At 42.9% G+C, this 19,613-nt stretch overlaps 1 protein-coding gene and 1 non-coding gene across 5 annotated transcripts in view; both read left to right on the top strand.

Moving 5' to 3' along the window:
• Window positions 1-19,613, top strand: part of GDPD2 (glycerophosphodiester phosphodiesterase domain containing 2) — a 375,381-nt gene that overhangs the window by 174,634 nt on the left and 181,134 nt on the right. The window lies entirely within an intron of this gene.
• On the top strand, window positions 13,108-13,227 carry LOC134953768 (U5 spliceosomal RNA). The gene has a single exon (XR_010185768.1). It is a non-coding gene; the product is annotated as a U5 spliceosomal RNA (small nuclear RNA).

Raw genomic sequence — 19,613 nt, forward strand, 5'->3', positions numbered from 1 at the left:
GTAGGAAATTACAAAATCTAGAAGATGCCTGTTTGTTTATGAATATAACCAGAATCATTATGATGTTTAACCAGACTTGTCACCTCCTGCCCCCTGTCTCTCAGCCACACCCTCATCTGCCACCTTCATCTTCCAGGCACCTTATCTCCTCTCCCTGCATCATCTCTTTCCTCCACCATCATCCCCTCCCTGTGTTCTCTCTCTCATTCACACCATCATCTCCCGCCAGCGTCTCCCTGCCAGGTATCTCTAACAATCCACCTCACTTTGTGTCTCTGTCTCCCACCCTTCACTCTGTCTCTCAGCCTGCCCCCTCAACCACCAAACAAATGATTTCTAATTGGGTATCATATAAGGATTTTTTTGTAACAAATGAGCAAAACCACAGCACTACTACACTATACATCATCGTAACATTATTATTATTATTATTATTATTATTATTACATGTTATTTATATAGCACACACATATTCCGCAGCGCTGTACAGAGAATACTTGCCAATTCACATCAGTCCCTGCCCCAGTGGAGCTTACAATCTGTATTCCCTACCACATGTACACACAGACACATTCACACTAGGTTTATTTTTTGTTGGGAGCCAATTAACCTACCAGTATATTTTTGGATTGTGGGAGGAAACCGGAGTACCCGGAGGAAACCCACGCAAGTACGGGAAGAATATACAAACTCCACACAGTTAGGGCCATGGTGGGAATTGAACCCATGACCTCAGTGCTGTGAGGCAGTAATGCTAACCATTACACCATCCGTACTGCCCCGTAATAGTAATTGAGGTTGAATAGAGGCAAAATGCCCATCGTGTTCAACCTGTATTCTGTATTAAATTGAGTTGATTATAATGTACCTGCTGAAGTAATGCTTTATGACTAGTTAGCAACTATAAATCATGTTCTACCCGGATTGTCATTGTCAAAATTTTAATTGTTGTAACCTTGGATATCATTTTCAATCAGAAATGTATCCAATCCGTTTTTAAATGCATTTACAGAGTCCGCCATTACCACCTTCCCTGGTAGGGAATTCCAAATCCTTATTGCCCTAATAGTGAAGAACCCTTTCCTACGTTGTGTACAGAATTTTCTCACCTCTAGCCTCAGAGTGTGCCCACATGTCCTAAACGGAGTTCTTTTAATAAATAATTCCTCTGATAACTCTTTGTAATGTCCCTTTACATATTTGAAGATATTAATAATATCTCCTCTTAGACGCCTCTTTTCCAGTGTATACATATTCAACCTAGTAAGCCTTTCCTCGTAATCCAGTCCCTATAGCCCTTTAATCAATTTAGTAGCTCGCCTTTGAACCCTTTCGAGTTCACCAATATCTTTTTTTATACAGTGAACACAGTATTCCAAGTGCGGACGTACCACTGATTTATACAGTGGCATGATTACACTCTCGTTCCTTGTCTCAATTCCCCGTTTTATGCACGCTAGCACCTTACTTGCCTTCTTTACTGCGCTTTGACATTGTATACGGTTATTAAGCCTATTATCAATGAGTACCCCCAAATCCTTTTCCAATACTGTTACCCCTAGACTTTCCCCATTTAATATGTAGGATGCAAGTTTGTTTTTAGTCCCGAAATGCATAACCTTGCATTTTTCTGTATTGAACATCATTCTCCACTTAGGCGCCCAGATTTCAAGTTTAGATAAGTAATTCTGTATAGACTCCACATCTATTTCCGAATTAATTGCCCCACACAGTTTAGCATCAGCTGCAAAGATTGACACTGTGCTTTCCAGGCCTATTTCTAGGTCATTGATAAATATGTTGAACAGTAGTGGCCCGAGTACGGACCCTTGGGGTATTCAGCTCACTACTGGTGTCCAGCTTGAGGACTTCCCATTGACCACTACTCGCTGTACCCTGTTATCTAGCCAGTTACTTATCCATGTACAAACAGTTTTTCCTAGGCCAAGCTCCTTTAATTTGATGATCAGTCTCCTGTGAGGCACTGTATCGAAGGCTTTTGCAAAATCTAAGTAGATAACATCCACTGCTTTTCCCTGGTCAAGATTGTCGCTCACTTCTTCATAGAAGCTAACTAAGTTAGTTTGACATGATCTGTCCCTCACAAACCCATGCTGGCTCTTGCTAATAATCTTAGCGGTCTGCAGATATCCCTGTATGCTATCTCTTAGAATTCCTTCCAATATTTTCCCACTATAGATGTCAAACTAACCGATCTGTAGTTACCCGGATGATTTTTGGATCCCTTTTTAAATAATGGCACTACCTCGGCTATACGCCAATCCTTTGGTACCATGCCTGATCTAATTGAACTATTGAAAATCAAGTATAGGGGTCTTGCTAGTTGTGACCTAAGCTCCATAAGAACCCTCGGGTGAAGTCCATCAGGGCCAGGTGATTTATTAATCTTAATTTTGCTTAGTCTCTCCCGGACTACTTCACTTAAACAAGTATCTAACCTGCAGCTGCAGGGAAGATTTAACTAAAGGTGATACAAATACTGCTACATTGTATATTTATTTAATATCATAACTGAGTACAGCTATAAGGAATCTCTTGCTAAAAGTGTTACAATTAATGATACATGTTACAGTGCCGCAGGAATAGCCCATAGAAGGGGTACATAATTTCATGAGGGCTTTAGGTGTATACTTGCAGTCATATCATTGAGCGTACATTCAGTATTTATATCCAGAATGAAGCATATGACTTGCATCAGAACTGACATTTATTGAACACCCACGTCTTCTATAAAACTAAGTTTTGTGCTCTGCCGCCATTTTCAGTTGGAGCAGGCATTAGAATGGAGTACATTGGAGCGATCTGCCTATGTAATAAATTTAGGAGACTTCAAAAATACACTGATCTGATATTATTTTAGAATTGAGCTTCAAGCTAACACTGCTAATAAACAATTTATGGTGTTATTTACATAATAAATTCGTATGGAATATAAGATTGATTCTGTCTTAACTACATATAATCCTTTCTTATAGGATGTACATTTATTTAGTCTAAAGCCCTTAACCATACTTGCCTACCTGACCCTCTCCATGAGGGAGAAAATGCTCTGTTCCTGGACTTTCCTGGTAATGGATGATTGCCATCACCTGTGGTGAGCTAGTTAATTGATAAGAAAGGGGTTTCTCCACAGGTGATGGCAATCATACATTACCAGGAAAGTTCAGGAACAGAGCATTTTCTCCCTCATGGAGATGGTCAGGTAGGCAAGTATGCCCTTAACCCATAATAGATTAATGGGAATATTACTATATATTCACAATTCCTTAATATTGACTGAGCCCAAGTGATTCAAATAAAGTCACTATAACCTACACCCACAGCCCAAAGATAATGGAGTGAGTTTTTTGGGTAACAGGGAGTATGAGGTAAGTGACATTGATACATTTATGTTCAGCTCAAGTGTATTGCATATACAATCAAAGAGGACTATTATCTCTGTCGTGAGGCAATTTGGGGTTTAGACTTATGGGAGGGTACACACACAGCTATTTTTGCCTATTTTCTAAGTGATCTGACTAGATCACTTAGAAATTAAGCACAAATCTCTCTGTGTATGCCCCATAGCGATAGCGGTGCGCGGCCCCGCACGTCACTATCGCCAGCTCAGATCATTCAAGCATGCAGTATAAATCTAGTCAGATCGCTTAGCGAGTTCAAATCGCCCTTGTGTACAGAAACGAGCGATGAGCAAATAGCAATCTACGTCACCCGAAGCCTCTCTATTTTTTTTTTGCTTAGCACAAATCGCCTACACTAAATCGCTTAGCGCAGATCGCTTGCGCACATTGCAGCGTGTGTATGGGAGATCTAGACTCTGGGAAGCTGTAGGCAAATCGCCTACACTAAATTGCTTAGCACATGGCTACGTGTGTATGGGTGATCTAGACTCCGGGAAGTTCTAGGCAAATCACCTACACTCAATCGTTTAGCACAAATTGCTTGCGCAAATCGCTCCATGTGTATGCCCATTAGTACGTCTTTACAATCATTAGACAGGATTCAAGTCTCCTGAAGGCGCACACTTGGAATTATTTAATAGTTAATGGCTATACCGAGCAACTGAAAGAAAGACTCTATTTGGATAATAATCCTTAGACACAAATTTTAATCGTTATCACACAATCTTTTTCATTTTGACATTTATGTACGTCAAGTCTTTGTGATTTTAACCTCTATTTTCCACTGTAGTATTTGCCAATAATGAGTGTAAAAATCACAATATTTTATTGAGCAATAAAGTAACAGTTAAGTTTTAATAATTACAACCTAGCAGGTGTCTGTAATCAGGCTTGCTGCTTCAGACTTGACCACACCTAATACCTAGCCTGGATTCTTTCCAACTACACCTTGCTATGCTTTCAAATGAATGACTCTTCCTCACTGGTTTGCTTAGTCAGATAGCTTCTTTACTCATCACAAATGTTATAACTGTTCATTTGTATACATGCCATGGCTTCCTGGCACTTGGTGTGCCAGTCAGTGTCGGAAACCCACTGAATCCCACAATCATTTTATCAATCACACCCATGTAGTGCAGCTGTAGGAGACAGCAGGGTCCTCAACCCCATTTTTCCCTTGTCCTATGGAGTGAGCCCTGTTCTGCAAAGCATTTCCAAAACATAACCAAGCCTCCTCTGTGTTTGACAGTAGATATGGGGCTAAATGTAATAGCCTGTGAGAAGGTTGGTTTTACCGTGTAACTCATTTCTGCTTTACATGACTTGCACAAAATCCCATACTTCTACATCTCGCAGGCTATTATATGTATTTCTTGGTGTTCTTTTTACTTTTACAGCTTAATTTAATCATCTGTGAATCTAGAGCCTAATTCAGATGTGGTTGTTCTTGCTACTGCTGCGGTTACCCTTTGCCTTACGAAGTTATGATTATATGCTAATGTGGGCAGAAGCTAACTTAAGCATAAGCACACCCATTGGGACACCCACTGCTATCACATCATTTCCATCCATCTTCTTTTTCACTATCCTTTATTTTATATTTCAGTTTTAACAATTAAATAATTAGATATTTTAATGCATACCAATAAAGTGCTAAACTTGTAATAAAAATTTTTGAGTCCCAGTGCACCCTGGTAAACTACTTTTCTTATATTGTGATGTTCATATTAAGTAGTCTGTAGCACCTCACAAGAAGCCTTAGATATTTTGGTGGACACTAATACGTTAGATACTTACATATATTTACTAGTGCTGGATTTAGTCTCTGTTTGTGTCTATCTGATTTCCATCCAACTGCTTATAATTGCTGATACATCAGTACCATCGGCACAGATCGGGTCATGTCACAGAGTCTGCCTCTGTAGACGTGCAGGCTGAGCTGCTTTCCAGTGTTGCTGTGGGTTTTCTAGTAGCAAGTTAGACCGATACTGCTAATTTATGCACGCTCCAAAACACCATCTGAACGGCCATGACACGCCTGTATTTACCTGACCACCCCCAAACCCTGTCTTCCTGTCACTCACTTTGCAACTAATTCCTCAGTTAAACCGCAATTGCATTTCGCTTGCTGCGCAAGATGCATCCGCAGTAAGAAAACATTGGCCGATTCGCATACAATCGCAGCTTTGCAACCGCGTCTGAATAAGGCCCATAGACTTGATGTAACAAATTCCAGTCTATCTATCGAATCTATTGTTTTTAAAAGGTGGAGTCCTGGGGGGCGTGGCCTAGCTGCTGCTGTGAGTGGAAGTGTCTCAGCAGAGCTGCAGGATTTCTGGCACTTCTCTCCCTCCCTGCACATCTATCTCTGCTCCTTTCAGCCTGGTGCCCTCTCCCCCACTCCTGCTGCTGTGCGCTGGCCGGTTGGTGAGGTCCGCGGAATCGGGGAGCACTCCTGGAGGCTCCTGCAGATTGCGGCCTACCTTCTGCCCAGAAGCCGGGGACTAAATTTTCAAGCCTACTCGGTCCGGGACCCGGGAAAACGGGACGTGGCTCCGCCGGACGGCTCCTACCTCTCCCTGCAGGCTCCTGGGGGGTCTCTGGGGACTCCCAGAGGCCGAGGACCAGTGGGCCCTTGTGCTTTTACTCCTGTGTGCCTGGGATCCACCTCTGTCTCCAACTGGGAAGGAGACATTCACAGCCAGCGCCCATTTTGGAATTCTTCAGTCAGTGCATCTCTGCAGCTCTGTCTCTTTCTGAGGCTGAAACTGAACTCTGAGCTAAACCAGGACCAGTGATATCTGCCTGGGGCTCTCCTCCAGCTTTTTCTACTACATCTCCCTTGGGGTGTATATTCCATTATGTGGTAGTGCTGCCGATTCCTGCTGGAATCCCCTGTACTGGATCTGTGCTGGGATTTGTTGTGCCTCTCTCATATTTGTCGTTTCTCCCCGACCCTGCAAAGATCTCTCTGCATGTAATAATGTTTGAATAGGGATGTGATGTGATCTGTCCTCTCTACGCCTCCACCCGGGGTCCTCATGCATACATAGTAGCTTCTGTTTGGAACCAGCATACTACTCTGCCTCCAGGGCCTGTGACACATTGGCCTTCCAGTTTCACTCGTCTACTCCTTCTACTGCAGCCCTCTAACGATGCCCCTTAAAAAAATTAAGGACGCACTCCCGACCCCGGTGGCTTTCTCTAATCAAAAAGGGGCTCATATCTCCTCGTCTCCTGCCAGGAGCTCCATCCCATCGAGCCAACCTGACCGTCCTAAGGAGAGTTATGGCCATTCCTTATCGGTCCCTGGGGTGGACTCTAATTCTACGGATCCTCTCACTGTCAAGACTCTGTGTCCAGTCCTTGCGGCTTTTAAATCTGAGCTCACTCAAGACCTCTCTCTGGCTATCTGTGAAGTTAAAGTGGAGCTAACTGCTTTAGGATGATCGCACAGACCACCTTGAACGTAAAATGGAGGAACTGGTGTCCTCTCATAATGACCTTATTTCGGCCCATGACCGACAAGCTGAGATGGAGACGTATAAAGACAAACTGGCGGATATAGAGGACAGGTCGCGGAGATATAATATTAAAATCCGAGGTATCCCAGACTCTGTGGCCAATTCGGAACTTCTGGACTATGCTATGTCCCTCTTCCGCAAACTGCTATCTGGGTCGGACGACAGAGACCTTCTCATCGATCGCATTCACCGGCTTCCGAAACCACGGTCGGTTTCCGCCTCCTACACTCGGCATACCCTCCTCCGTGTTCACTTATTTACGACCAAGGAACGGATAATGCAAGCTGCCAGATCTGCGTCTGATTCGGATACGCTTGGAGGCATACAAATATTTCCTGACTTCTCGGCACTGACCATCTCTAAACGTAAAGCTCTGGCTCCTATCACGGAGGCACTACGTTCTCATGACCTTAGATACAGATGGGGCTTCCCAGTGAAATTGGTGATTTCCCATGAGAATTCCTCCTACATAGTTGCCACTCTGGACGCTGGGGTTAAGCTGCTTAATGACTGGGATGTTTCGATCAAAGTGCCCTCTACATTGAAACCTCGCCTGTCACTTACCCATGAGTGGTCTGCGACCTGACTGAGTATTCAATGTTCCAATTAATGTAGTTCCTGGTTGATCTTCATGTTTGGTTGGGGACTCCGTCCCCCTTATAATGCATTCCAGATATGTGAGTTTATATGTTATATATGTGTATGCTTTTGGTTCCTTCATTTGCTGTTTATATTACCATGTGTACCTGCATTTTCCTCTGATTCTATCTCTTTTATCTTTCTTTTTCTTCTTACTGTACACATGAGGGTATCTCACTAGTCGCTTACATTATTTGTTGATGTGCTTGTTGGTACCCTTATTGGTACTTCTAGTTTGGCAATACGTTATTGCTCCAGGTATACATGTGCCTTTTGTACCCCGGGTGGTGATACTACCGCCACCTCCCCATACTTTTTCTACTGCATACCTTTCCCCTGCAGTAGCAATGCGGTCCCGATATAATGGGCCCTTTTGGTTTTTCCTGCCTGTCCTTTCCTCTTTTTTCCCTAGTTTGTCCGCCAAACTTGTCGCTTTCCGTTTAAATGTCTTTCTGCCATCTCTCATTGCCTACGACCAAGTTGGGTTTGTGCCTGGTAGACAGGCATCTGACAATACCCGTAGGGTTTTTGACTTGATTGATATTGTTCCCTCTAACACTGGCCTTCTCCTGCTCTCTTTAGATGCAGAGAAGGCATTTGATAGACTGAACTGGCAATATATGTCCTCGGTTCTAGACAAGTTTGGTTTTATTGGCCATATTCTTTCTTCGGTTTTATCTCTATATAGCTCCCCCTCTGCACAGGTATTTAGTAACGGTTTCCTCTCCGATACATTTCCTATTATGAATGGAACCCGACAGGGTTGCCCTCTATCACCCTTAATATTTACGTTGGGCATAGAACCCCTTGCTGAGAAGATTAGGATGTCTGGGGGCTTCCCGGGGGTGACTATTGGCACTACTAATCACAAGTTGTGCCTCTTTGCGGACGACGTCCTTCTGTTTGTCACGGACCCGCTAACCTCCCTTCCTTGTTTGCATGCTATCTTGGGACAGTATAGTGAAGCTTCCTTTTATAAAATTAATACAACAAAGACAGATGTTCTCCCCATTAATATCCCAGCTCCCATAGTGTCCACCCTTCAATCACAATATCCATATAACTGGCGTTCGGCTTCAATTCAGTATTTGGGGATCCAAATTCCACCTTCTACGGCCTCTGTTTTTGATGTTAACTTACCTCCACTCATTAATAGTTTGTTAGACCTGACTAAGTCCTGGCTATCTTATGATATTTCGTGGATTGGCCGCCTAGCAGCCTTCAAAATGACTCTCTTACCTAAACTCATGTACTTATACAGAACCATACCTTTTCTTTTCCCTAAAACGTACCTTAATAGATGTCGTGCTATAATGCTACGCTATGTCTGGAAGGTACGGCCACCCCGATTGGCTCGGTCCAAAATGATTCTCCCTCGTAGAAAGGGAGTGCTAGATATGCCCGACCTGGTCCTTTACCAGGAGGCATGTGTGCTGGCCCAGTTTAAATACTGGTTGACTGGGGCGCCTGTAGTGGGATGGGTATCTCTTGAACGTACTGGGAGTTTGGACCTTCCCTTAGAAGACCTTTTTAAGATACACCCAAACTCTAGACCCCGCTTATTGTCCCTCCTCCCCGCCACTAGAACATCTTTACAAATCTGGGATAAATTGGTGACTCGCTTGCCTGGACATCAATTTCCATATTCTACTATCTCACTAGCCATAGCTAAATTAATCCCTAATTTAAATCTCTCTACCTGGTTTGTTTGTGGTTTGACTGTCTTGGGGGACCTTATGGATGGTAATGTTATGCTATCGTTTTCTCAACTTCAGTCTCGATATAATCTCCCCAGTGGAGAATTATTGCATTATTTCCAAATTCACCACTGGTACAAAGGTGGCTCCCCCGAACCCGTTATCCCAGGTTGTCTTAACACGTGTATCTCTGTGTGACTCTAGAGGGGACATCTCGTTTTGGTACAGGACGCTTATCAGCTTGCTTACTACTACTAAGTCTAATGCGCAGCTGAAATGGGAACAAGACTTGGATCTTCCCCTATCTGAAGCCCAATGGGAACAAATTTCTTTATCATCCACTAGGGGTCACTGGAGTACTCTTGGGATATGGACGGGCGTAGCCGAACAAAGGCACTGAATATTCAAATTTAGGACTCTCCCCCCCTCCATATCCCCAAGTACCTCAGTGTACTGTGCCAGTGTTTTTTCGGTGCTCACAGCACGAACATAGGCTTGTGGTATAACCACACTTGGATTTTTATTTTTTAATTTTTATTTTTAATTTTTATTTTTACACTTAGCACATCCCTTCCCAGTTTCTGGAAAAACATGGGTCCGGGATAGTGCCGCTGCACGGGCAGCGAATGGCGTGTCGGTCCTCACAAAGAGCACCCTCACAGCCACAGGCGCTATAAGAGGAGCGCATGGCGTGTCGGTCCTCACAAAGAGCACCCTCACAGCCACAGGCAGCCACTGTCTCCTGCAAGCTGAACGGAGCTTACAGAAAGAAGCTCCGGCACAGCCAGGATGAGACAAAGAGCTGGAAGAGCTACAGCTGCAAGGAGCTTACAGAAAGCCCGTCACAAGAGAAGCTGGAGGCTAAAACAGAGCTTGCAGAGAGAAGCTCGTCACAGCCAGGATGAAAACGGCACAAGGTATGGGTGTCAGGGCGGTCAGCGCACGCTGCCGCCCTACTGTGTGTGATGTTATACTGTAACGCCGCTGAAGGGTCCTGCTTAACTACCCTACAGAGCGGCCGCACGTCACTCAGCCGCCGGCCGCTCTCACTGTACCCGCCGCTAAGCACGCCGCTGAAGGGTTCCTGCTTAACTACCCTACAGAGCGGCCGCACGTCACTCAGACGCCGGCCGCTCTCACTGTGCACGTTGCCCAGACTTTACCGTGTGCTAAAGAGCGGCCGCACGTCACTCAGACGCCGGCCGCTCTCACTGCGCTGATGGACCGGCACCAATACAGAGGCGCCGCCGAGAGTCTCCCGTGTGTTAACGAGCGGCCGCACGTCACTCACGGACGCCGGCCGCTCTTCCAGTCACCGCATGCTGATGCCGGACACAGAAACTGGGTACTATTGTTGGAAGGCCCGCCGCCGCCCGCTCTTCCGGACGGCTCCCCGGCGCTATATACAGCGTTCTCCTCCTCTCCCTGCACCCGATACCCGTACGCTGCAGGTAACATGGGGATGGGGGAGGGGAAGTAATGCCCATAGCAGCAGCAAAGGCTGCATGGGTTAAAAATAGACACAAGCAGCAAAGCGATTTTTATACAGTGTCAGGGGCTATAATATCACAGAACTGTGATTATACATGTTATATATATAATATATAATGAAGATTTTTGCTGCCAGAACTGTGTCTGATATCAGTATAAACTGTGATTATATGTTTAAGCAATTTATATATATAATATATATATGAGGCTTTGGTTTGCAATAGGCTATCAGTGGCATAATCTATTCCACGTTTAACCATGTTTTCTGTTATTTTCTGTTAAGGCTGCAAGATAATAGCATTAACTGCAGGCAGTGTAATGGATAACTAAATTCATGTATTTTTACTGTATCCTACACCTGTGTTCTCATTGTATAATCTGTATAATAGGCTATTAAGCCTATATATTAAAACTGCAGCAAATAACCTGTACGGTGATTTTATGTGAAAACATGGCATGGCGGCCATTTTAATCATTGCTGTGTTTCCAGTTATAATTCCAGAACATTCCGGCCATACACCTCTACTCCACAAGGAGGCGCAGGGGTGTTAGTGGGAATTTTTAGTTCAGGATAATGCTAGAACATTCCTGCCCTACATCTTTAAGCCACCAGAAGGCGCTGGGGTGTTAGTAGGAATTTGGTTCGGGTTTCATATGCCATGTGAACTACTTTTCACATAAAGAACACTTTAGTTTCCTAAAGATTTCCGTAGAGATAAATATGCTGTTCAGCAATAACATATTTATATATATATATATATATATATATATATGCCATATAATAACTTCATTAAGTCGTGCAAGTGTCTGTCTGTTGCCGATTATGATGTCTGTCTACATAGCGAATAAGGCTCTAGTGCAGACTAAAAATATTTAATTATTTTTTTTAAGAAACCTATGTTAACATTGGCATTTCAAATTAAAAGAGCGGTAATCGGAGTCTCGAAATGACTCTGCCAGCTCTAACAAAAGACAGTCTTTACAAAGGGCCAATTTCCCTTTGGATACCAAAGGGTTTATGTCACTGGTCTTATAATTTAATGCACGATTCTATGTCAAATCTCACACCGAATAGTGCAGGGTTTTGGACAACCATACATAATCGTTTCCAAAAGGACGCGATCCACCATTGGAAGATGCGTTTCTGTCAAACATTACAAAAACCCAAGATACAGTTGGGTCACTAGAATCTATGTATGAAACCATGACGATCACTGTTAAAAGAAGCTGCAGAGTATATCTGTTAAGCTTCTGCTAACGCCGGTTATTTTCATTGTCGCTAGTTAAGCGCGACAAGGCCAGAGCTTGTTTGCTCCTAAAATAATATACTTGTAACGGCATTTTAACCCTTTATAACAAACAGTCACGCTTTGTAACGAAGGGACGTCACAGTCAGCAAGCCAGTGGTTTGATGACCTCTTTTATAATTGTGGAAGCGCGTCTTTACATGTTACTTTTGCGAGATTTCATGACTTCAACTCATATATGTCTCAGCTATTTACAGCTTAAAGTACAAAACTGATTCTGTCGAACGGTTTGGCAATATGTCATTTAGTCTTTGCTGGTTTATAAACCAGCCAATAGTACGCCAACAGAGTCAGAGTTACTTATTCCCCTCTGTTTGAGCAAAACCAAACAGCTCCGTTGCAGTATCAATCAGCAAGTCATTTACTACAGTTAGAAAATGGATTTTCTGTAGTTAGTATTTGCTTTTTGCAGCCACAAAATTGCATAATTGCATTTGAAATTCACAATGCGTATTTACCCAGTCCGGTTTCTTCATCACAGGTTCTAGCGTTTGCAAATCGCCACAACCATTACCCATTTCATTTCTACCGTTGCTTATCGCTTCCGGTATTTACCAAAGTGATGTTGGGATCATAGCTCATCTCACATAAGAACTATGTATCAACAAAGTTCTTCTAACTTGCGCTACTAAAGTATACTGCGGTAGCAGATCAAGTTCGAAAACAATCGCATCTAAGTCTGTCTAAACGATGTCAATTCCTAGGTAAGATTATAAATATGGTAAGTCAAAGACTTTTACCTACTACACCAGCAAGAACAAAAGTACACGCACTCTAGCGGTACATTGGTGTATTCATCTATTAAGAATAAAGATGTGTTTTCAATTTAGTTCGCCACCATTCACTCGCGTTTTCCACAGAGGGACAAGGGTGCTTATACTCTGGACGACAGTCACAGAGAGTCAGGATTTGTAGTTAAAATCAACTCAAAGGTTCTAAAACACGACAGATTGCTGTCGATAAATGTCCTAGAACTCTGTGCATTTTACAATGCAATAAATGATTCGCTTTCAGTCTGACCAGGCATAGACTCTGGTTTCTCTTCAGAACGAATACATCTTTCGCTTTTTACTAAAGATTTCCGTGGAGAGAAACAACCGTGAGTTTCATGTAATTTTGTTTTTTCATGCCTAGATCACGCTGGCCTTAAGCAGTCAAACAAAGCAACGCCAGTTGTATACACAACAACCAGTGAGAACCAAGAAGCCGCATGGCAATGCAGCAGGTCACTCAAATCTTCAATGGCTCAGTACGCCATTAGGTGAAAATGTCAAGAGATCAATCAGTGAGTGGACATCTGTTAGACAGATGATCTCACCCGTCAGGATTTGGATCTTGAAAACTGGACATTAAATCCAGAGGTGTTTCATATGTGAGTCCACAGAAGGGGGTTGTCCTCAAGTATACATGATGGCATCTCGCCACAATTACAAAAGCTCAGTAGGTGTACAAAACAGTTCACAAGGGCAGTGGCGGTGAAATCTCTCACATTCATGGGGTCATTCAGCATCGTGTATCTGGCTCCACCATTTTCCGCTTCTCTCTCCGTTGCCAAAACGGATCAGAAGACAGTTCGTCACAGTCATACTGGTGGTAGCTCATGGGTTTCGGAGAAGTTTGCTTCTCGAATTTTCAAGGAATACTTGCACACGATCTTAGCCCTCTCATAATACGTCCAACCTGTTACATCAGGGAACGTTCTTTTATCCATAGTTACCTATATACCTATTATCTGTATACCTATTATCTGTGTACCGCAGCTGCGGTTGACGGGGTGAGGGTTCAAACCGCCCTCTTAGAAAATAGAGCATTACAGTATCGGTTATACCAACCATGTAACGAAATAGTAAGCCGCTTAAGGCAGCTCATTATTAAAAAAAAAAAATTTCGTGTGCTTACATAGGTTGTAAACCTCGGAAGTTTCCAACATCATACTTCAAGTACCCGTATTCGGTTAAACGGGATGGGATGGAAAACTGCGTTCATCTGCACTAACAGTGCAGGTATCTGTGTGGTAAACGTATTTTCAAAGACGTTTGCCTCTATTTGCGTCTGTAAACATCTTTCTACAAGGTGTCACCAAAGTTCAGACTCTATTTATCCCACCTACAGCGCCAGGCGATTTGAGGTTGGGTTCAGATTTATTACAGTTTTCATATTTTGGAACCCTTTCAACAAAGGGGAATTAAGTTTCATATTTTTTGAACCTTTACAACAAATGAGAATTAAGTTTCTTACTTTGGAAAACATTTTTCTTCTAGCCTTGCCTTCGGCAAGGGTGCTTCGGCAAGGGTTTTGTTTTCATATTTGGGTGCCTTGTATTCCAAGCCACCGTATTTAAGTTTTCTCATGACAAAGCAGATCTTCGGACGAAATCCGCTTTCGTATTCTTCACATCAATATACCAATAGTGGTTCCTGTGGGGACAGCACATTCTAGAATTCTGAATGTGGTACACGCATTACGCGTTTATATATGTACCGAACGTCTACATTACGTGATATAAATACGTTGTTTGTTCTATATAATACTGCAAACTGGGGTTAGCCAGTTTCTCAGCAGACATTATCCAGTTGGATAATAATGACTACAAGTCAGGCTTACTTTAAGGCTAAGTTACAATCGCCTACGTCAGTAATAGTTCATCCCACAGGTTCTGTGGGAATGTCAGACCCAGCGGGTCGTGGAGCGTCTATGACGCGGCTACATAGCCTTCAGTGCACCACGTTTGTGCACGTTTACACGTTATGAATGGTGGCGCCATCAGCATTCAGCTTTGGCCTGCCTACTGTTACAAGTATCAAACAGCTCTCCCGCCCACGAGGGAAGCTTTGGTACGTCCCAAGAGTACTCCAGTGACCCCTAGTGGATGATAAAGAAAATAGGATTTTGGTACTTACCAGGTAAATCCTTTTCTTTGAATCCATAGGGGGCACTGGACGCCCACCCAGAGCAGTTTTACCTGGGTTGTTTTAAGCTCAAGGGAGCTTAGTAAACAAATTTTACTTGGGTGGTGTTAAGCTCAAAGGAGCTTATGGTAACACATTTTCACCGATTGGTTCAAATTATAAAGTTCTATCGGTTAAGGTGTCAACTGTTTAGTTGACAATAAGGTTACAGGTCAACTTTGTGGTTGTCTGTTATGTTATAGGAATTCTCCATTGTCAATCCTCTCTATATCCTGTTCGCTCAGTAAAAAACACTGGCACAGTACACTGAGGTACTTGGGGATATGGAGGGGGGGAGAGTCCTAAATTTGAATATTCAGTGCCTTTGTTCGGCTACGCCCGTCCATATCCCAAGAGTACTCCAGTGCCCCCTATGGATTCAAAGAAAAGGATTTACCTGGTAAGTACCAAAATCCTATTTTTTATTTCTTCTTACCGAATGTCCAAGTGCTTGAATCACACGGAGATGCATATCAAACTCCTTAATAAACTATATTTAACACCGGATAGGCTACACTCATTCTGGCAGTCTTGTTCCAAATATTGCTGGTGTAACTGTGGGGAAATAGGCCATATTTTCCATATTCTCTGGCCCTGTCCTTCCCTTCGACATTTCTGGAGCGAGATATTTGCTTTGATTAATTCGGTCTTACACCTGTCCCTCACCCCCTCTCCGGCCATGGCCCTGCTCCACATTTTTCCTGCTGAGATACCACCTCATCAGAGATATCTGGTGGGGCATATTTGTCTAGCTGCCAGGGCTGCATTGGCCCAAAGTTGGAAACAAGCTTCTCCCCCTCCTCTATCACTAGTCACCAACAAAATTCAATTCCATTTTACTATGGAAACTGAGTTCATGCCTTACTCTTCTGCGGCCTCCTCCCCAATGGTGAAATGGAGAGCATGGCATGACTACGTCACTGCTGGAGGGGGTGTTTCGCCTTCCCCCTAACTGACTCGGCTTATACTTCCGCTCTGTGCACCGGCTGTGCCTTACTAGCCCTGTGTCTATTATTGATTATCTGTTTATTGATATGTTTTCATGTTTGACCCGTGTTTATCTTTATCTGTATCTTTTTCCAAGATGACTTTGTATTTTTCCTATTGTATCTATATTGGATTGCTATATTTAACTTCTGACAATTTTGATATTTGCATATTTACATCCCGTTCCCTTGGTTCTTTGTACCCCCCCCCCTTCCTTCTTTCTTTCTGTACCCCTTCCCCTTGCAAAAAGAAAACTTGTTTTCAATAAAAACTATTGATGGAAAAAGAAAAAAAAAGGTGGAGTCCTCCTGGGTCGTCTTCCGTGGAGCTCATTGTTGCGCAGAAAGCTTTGATGATGCAGTTAGACACTGATGTACAGTACCTTCATCTCAGAGTTCCGCTTGTATCTGTCTTTAATAGCATTACCTTACAGGAGGAATGAACCATTGTGTCAGTAAGCTGTAATGGTACCAACAAATGTGTCCACTCCGTATGTGTGTGTGTATGTATGTTTACATATCAGTATTTCTTTTACTGACTTCTGTGATTTTAAGTTACTTTCAAACAAAAGACAAATGTCTATATGTCTTTGTTGTATCCAGTGCTTAATATTCCCTGGTATATGTTGGTGACATAGGTTGTATTACATTTGCCAATTGTGTCTGAAGTTTATTATTACATTGCACATGGATATACACTGCTCTACTGAAGCGCAACATGGAGACACAAAATTGTACCTATGACCAACTCTGAGCCAGTACTAAATTCAGGTCAATTTGTGAAGTGGAATTGGGCATGTGCGTGTCCGAAAACCAAAGGAATGCTCTAAAATTCTGCGCTTCCTCTACCACCATCAGCAATCTTGATTGCGGCACTGCTCCAGTAGGCATTCTTCATACTTTTTGACCCCTTGACCTATTGCTCTTTTGTTAATTATCTTCACCACCTCCAAAAGGAATACAGTGGTGGAATTCCAAAAAGCAATTCAATAGCACTTAACTATCCAGTGAGATCCTTAAAGTATCTGTCCGTATTATTTTTAAACTAGTAAACAAACTCCTTTTAGGATTTTGTCAAGACAGACCAGATATATGGCATGGGCAGGCCTGCTGTGTGTAATTATTGTGTTCTAATTTGCTACTTTTATTTTTGCCTATTAGTAATACAATAATGAAATGTTTTCAGTATAAACCACTGTATAGTCATTACATAAATAATTCTAGCAAAAAGTAAATCGGGTGATTAGGGACAATGGGGGTGATTCCGAGTTGTTCGCTCGCTAGCTGCTTTTAGCAGCATTGCACACGCTAAGCCGCCGCCCTCTGGGAGTGTATCTTAGCTTAGCAGAATTGCGAACAGAAATTTTTTAGCAGTTTCTGAGTAGCTCCAGACCTACTCACAGATTGCGATCAGCTCAGGCCGTTTCGTTCCTGGTTTGACGTCACACACACGCCCAGCGTTCGGCCAACCACTCCCCCGTTTCTCCAGACACTCCCGCGTTTTTTCCTGACACGCCTGCGTTTTTCTGCACACTCCCAGAAGTGAGCGACCCGCTAGATTGGCCTGCATGCAGGCCAATCTAGCAGCAGCGATAGCGCGCATCGCTATCGCTGTAGGGGGTACACACGGAGCGATGATGCTTAAATTCTAAGCAATCTAGTCAGATTGCTTAGAATATCGCTCCGTGAGTACCCCCCTTAAGGATCAGTGCCCCTTTGGGCTTGAGATGTATAGAGGCTATAGATTATACCAGTGTTTGACAGAGGTACCAGGAAGTGTGCAAGAAGCTTTTCTTAATCACTTGTTTATTGGTTTAGTTTGGCAAAGTTTGTATGAATTTGGGAGAACAAAGGGGCAGATTCAGTTAACACGGTTAATTGTCAGGCCAGACCTACAGTATTCAATTGTGTTCCATGTTTAATACGCCCTCTGGGGCTTAACACACAGGGAAACGCATAGATTGCAGCACTTAACACAGAATCTATGGCTTTATGTGCAAGGAAAATGCAGAATTGTTGAATAGCTCCAGATGCTAAACCCGGAGCTTTATCTGCGCAGTAAACACAGCAGGTAATTGACTATGTCCCATAATAGAGTGAATGTTGGTGTTTGGCATTAGAAGTTCTTTATTACTGTTTCAAACCAGGCCATTCCGGACAGCAGATTTGCCCAGAAAGAAGTTCCAGCAAGCAGAATGGAAGTGTTGTCTTGTGTCATGGGTTTGTAACTTAATTTGAATGTAGCAGACAATGACATCCAACCAAGCATCACAAGAGTCTGGTGGTCCCATGTCATCATGGGTAGTGATGAGACCCCCAAATTGAAAACCTTATGATGATAAACCGATAAATGTATCCTGGAGACTTTCAGAGTTTCTGTGAATCAATGTATTCTAGCCAGACCCTCAAACATGGTGACTACTGTTTTTTTTTTTATTTGTTATTAACAGTTTCTTATTCCATTATTATTATTCCAACAGCATATTCCATTACATTTTACAATTGTAAACAACAATGATTAAACAAAACTGGATAATAGCAAAACTGGGTAAGAACAGTCATGGAGGTAGGAAGGCGCTGCTCGCAAGTTTATAATCCAAGATCCTGTGAGAATTTGCTCTTTTTCTTGAACATTTGTTTGCAGATTGGATTAAGTGTTTTGCGTTTATCGTCATCCTGTCTAGGAAAGTCCGGGAATATTAGCAACCTCTCTCCCTCTGACTTTATCCACAAATGTCATAATTATCATAATTGGAACAAAGATGTCTGCTCAGGGCCCTTGAATATCTCTGATATGCACACTACTCTTTGAGTTCTGCGCCTGCTGCAAATCTTTAGGTCATTGTTTTTTCCGGCCAATGGCTATTTAACATTGTCCAACAATTCATCTTTATTGCTTTAGAAGCTTTCAAAGATTTACAATTTTTCTGTAATGATAACTGAGAATTAGAATAACTGGACTCTAATTTTATCATTCAGAACGTCATCTGAAAAGACAAAGATTGTATATTTTGTTGCCTCAGGTTTGTAATTTGTGCAGGTACTTTTTCCATTTTGCAAGCTTTCAGACATATAGAACATGTTGCCCTCTAGTGGTTTGTTGATTGATTGCCACAATATAATAAAACGTATTACTGTACATTACTGTAGTTTAATCTGGGTGTTGCATATGATTGGTACAGGGCCCGTATGTAGCAGTATTTATAAGTGATTTGGAAATGATGGTCCGTCGCATGATATAAAGAGACTTATTAGATGAGATAAGTGCAGTATAGCGCTGATCAAGCCAGTTAGTGCTGATGAATCTGTATAGTATTACAGATAAAGCTTACAAAGACATTGCTATGTAAGGTTAATGTTTCAAAACAGGTGCTGATTCTAAAGGCCCGTACACACTGGTCGATGTATCGGCCGTTCTCTTGAACGGCCGATACATCGCGGGACCGTCGGCCAGTTTGTACGGGCTATACGTCTGTGAACTCCGTCGTTCACAGACGTATCGCGTCGGCCGCGCAGCACAGCCGACAGCCAATATATCTAACGATATATTGGCGCGTCGCTGTGTGTGTACGGGGCGGTCGTCCGACCACCCGTACACA

Source organism: Pseudophryne corroboree, chromosome 8 (genome assembly GCF_028390025.1).
Source record: "Pseudophryne corroboree isolate aPseCor3 chromosome 8, aPseCor3.hap2, whole genome shotgun sequence".
Taxonomy (NCBI): domain Eukaryota; kingdom Metazoa; phylum Chordata; class Amphibia; order Anura; family Myobatrachidae; genus Pseudophryne; species Pseudophryne corroboree.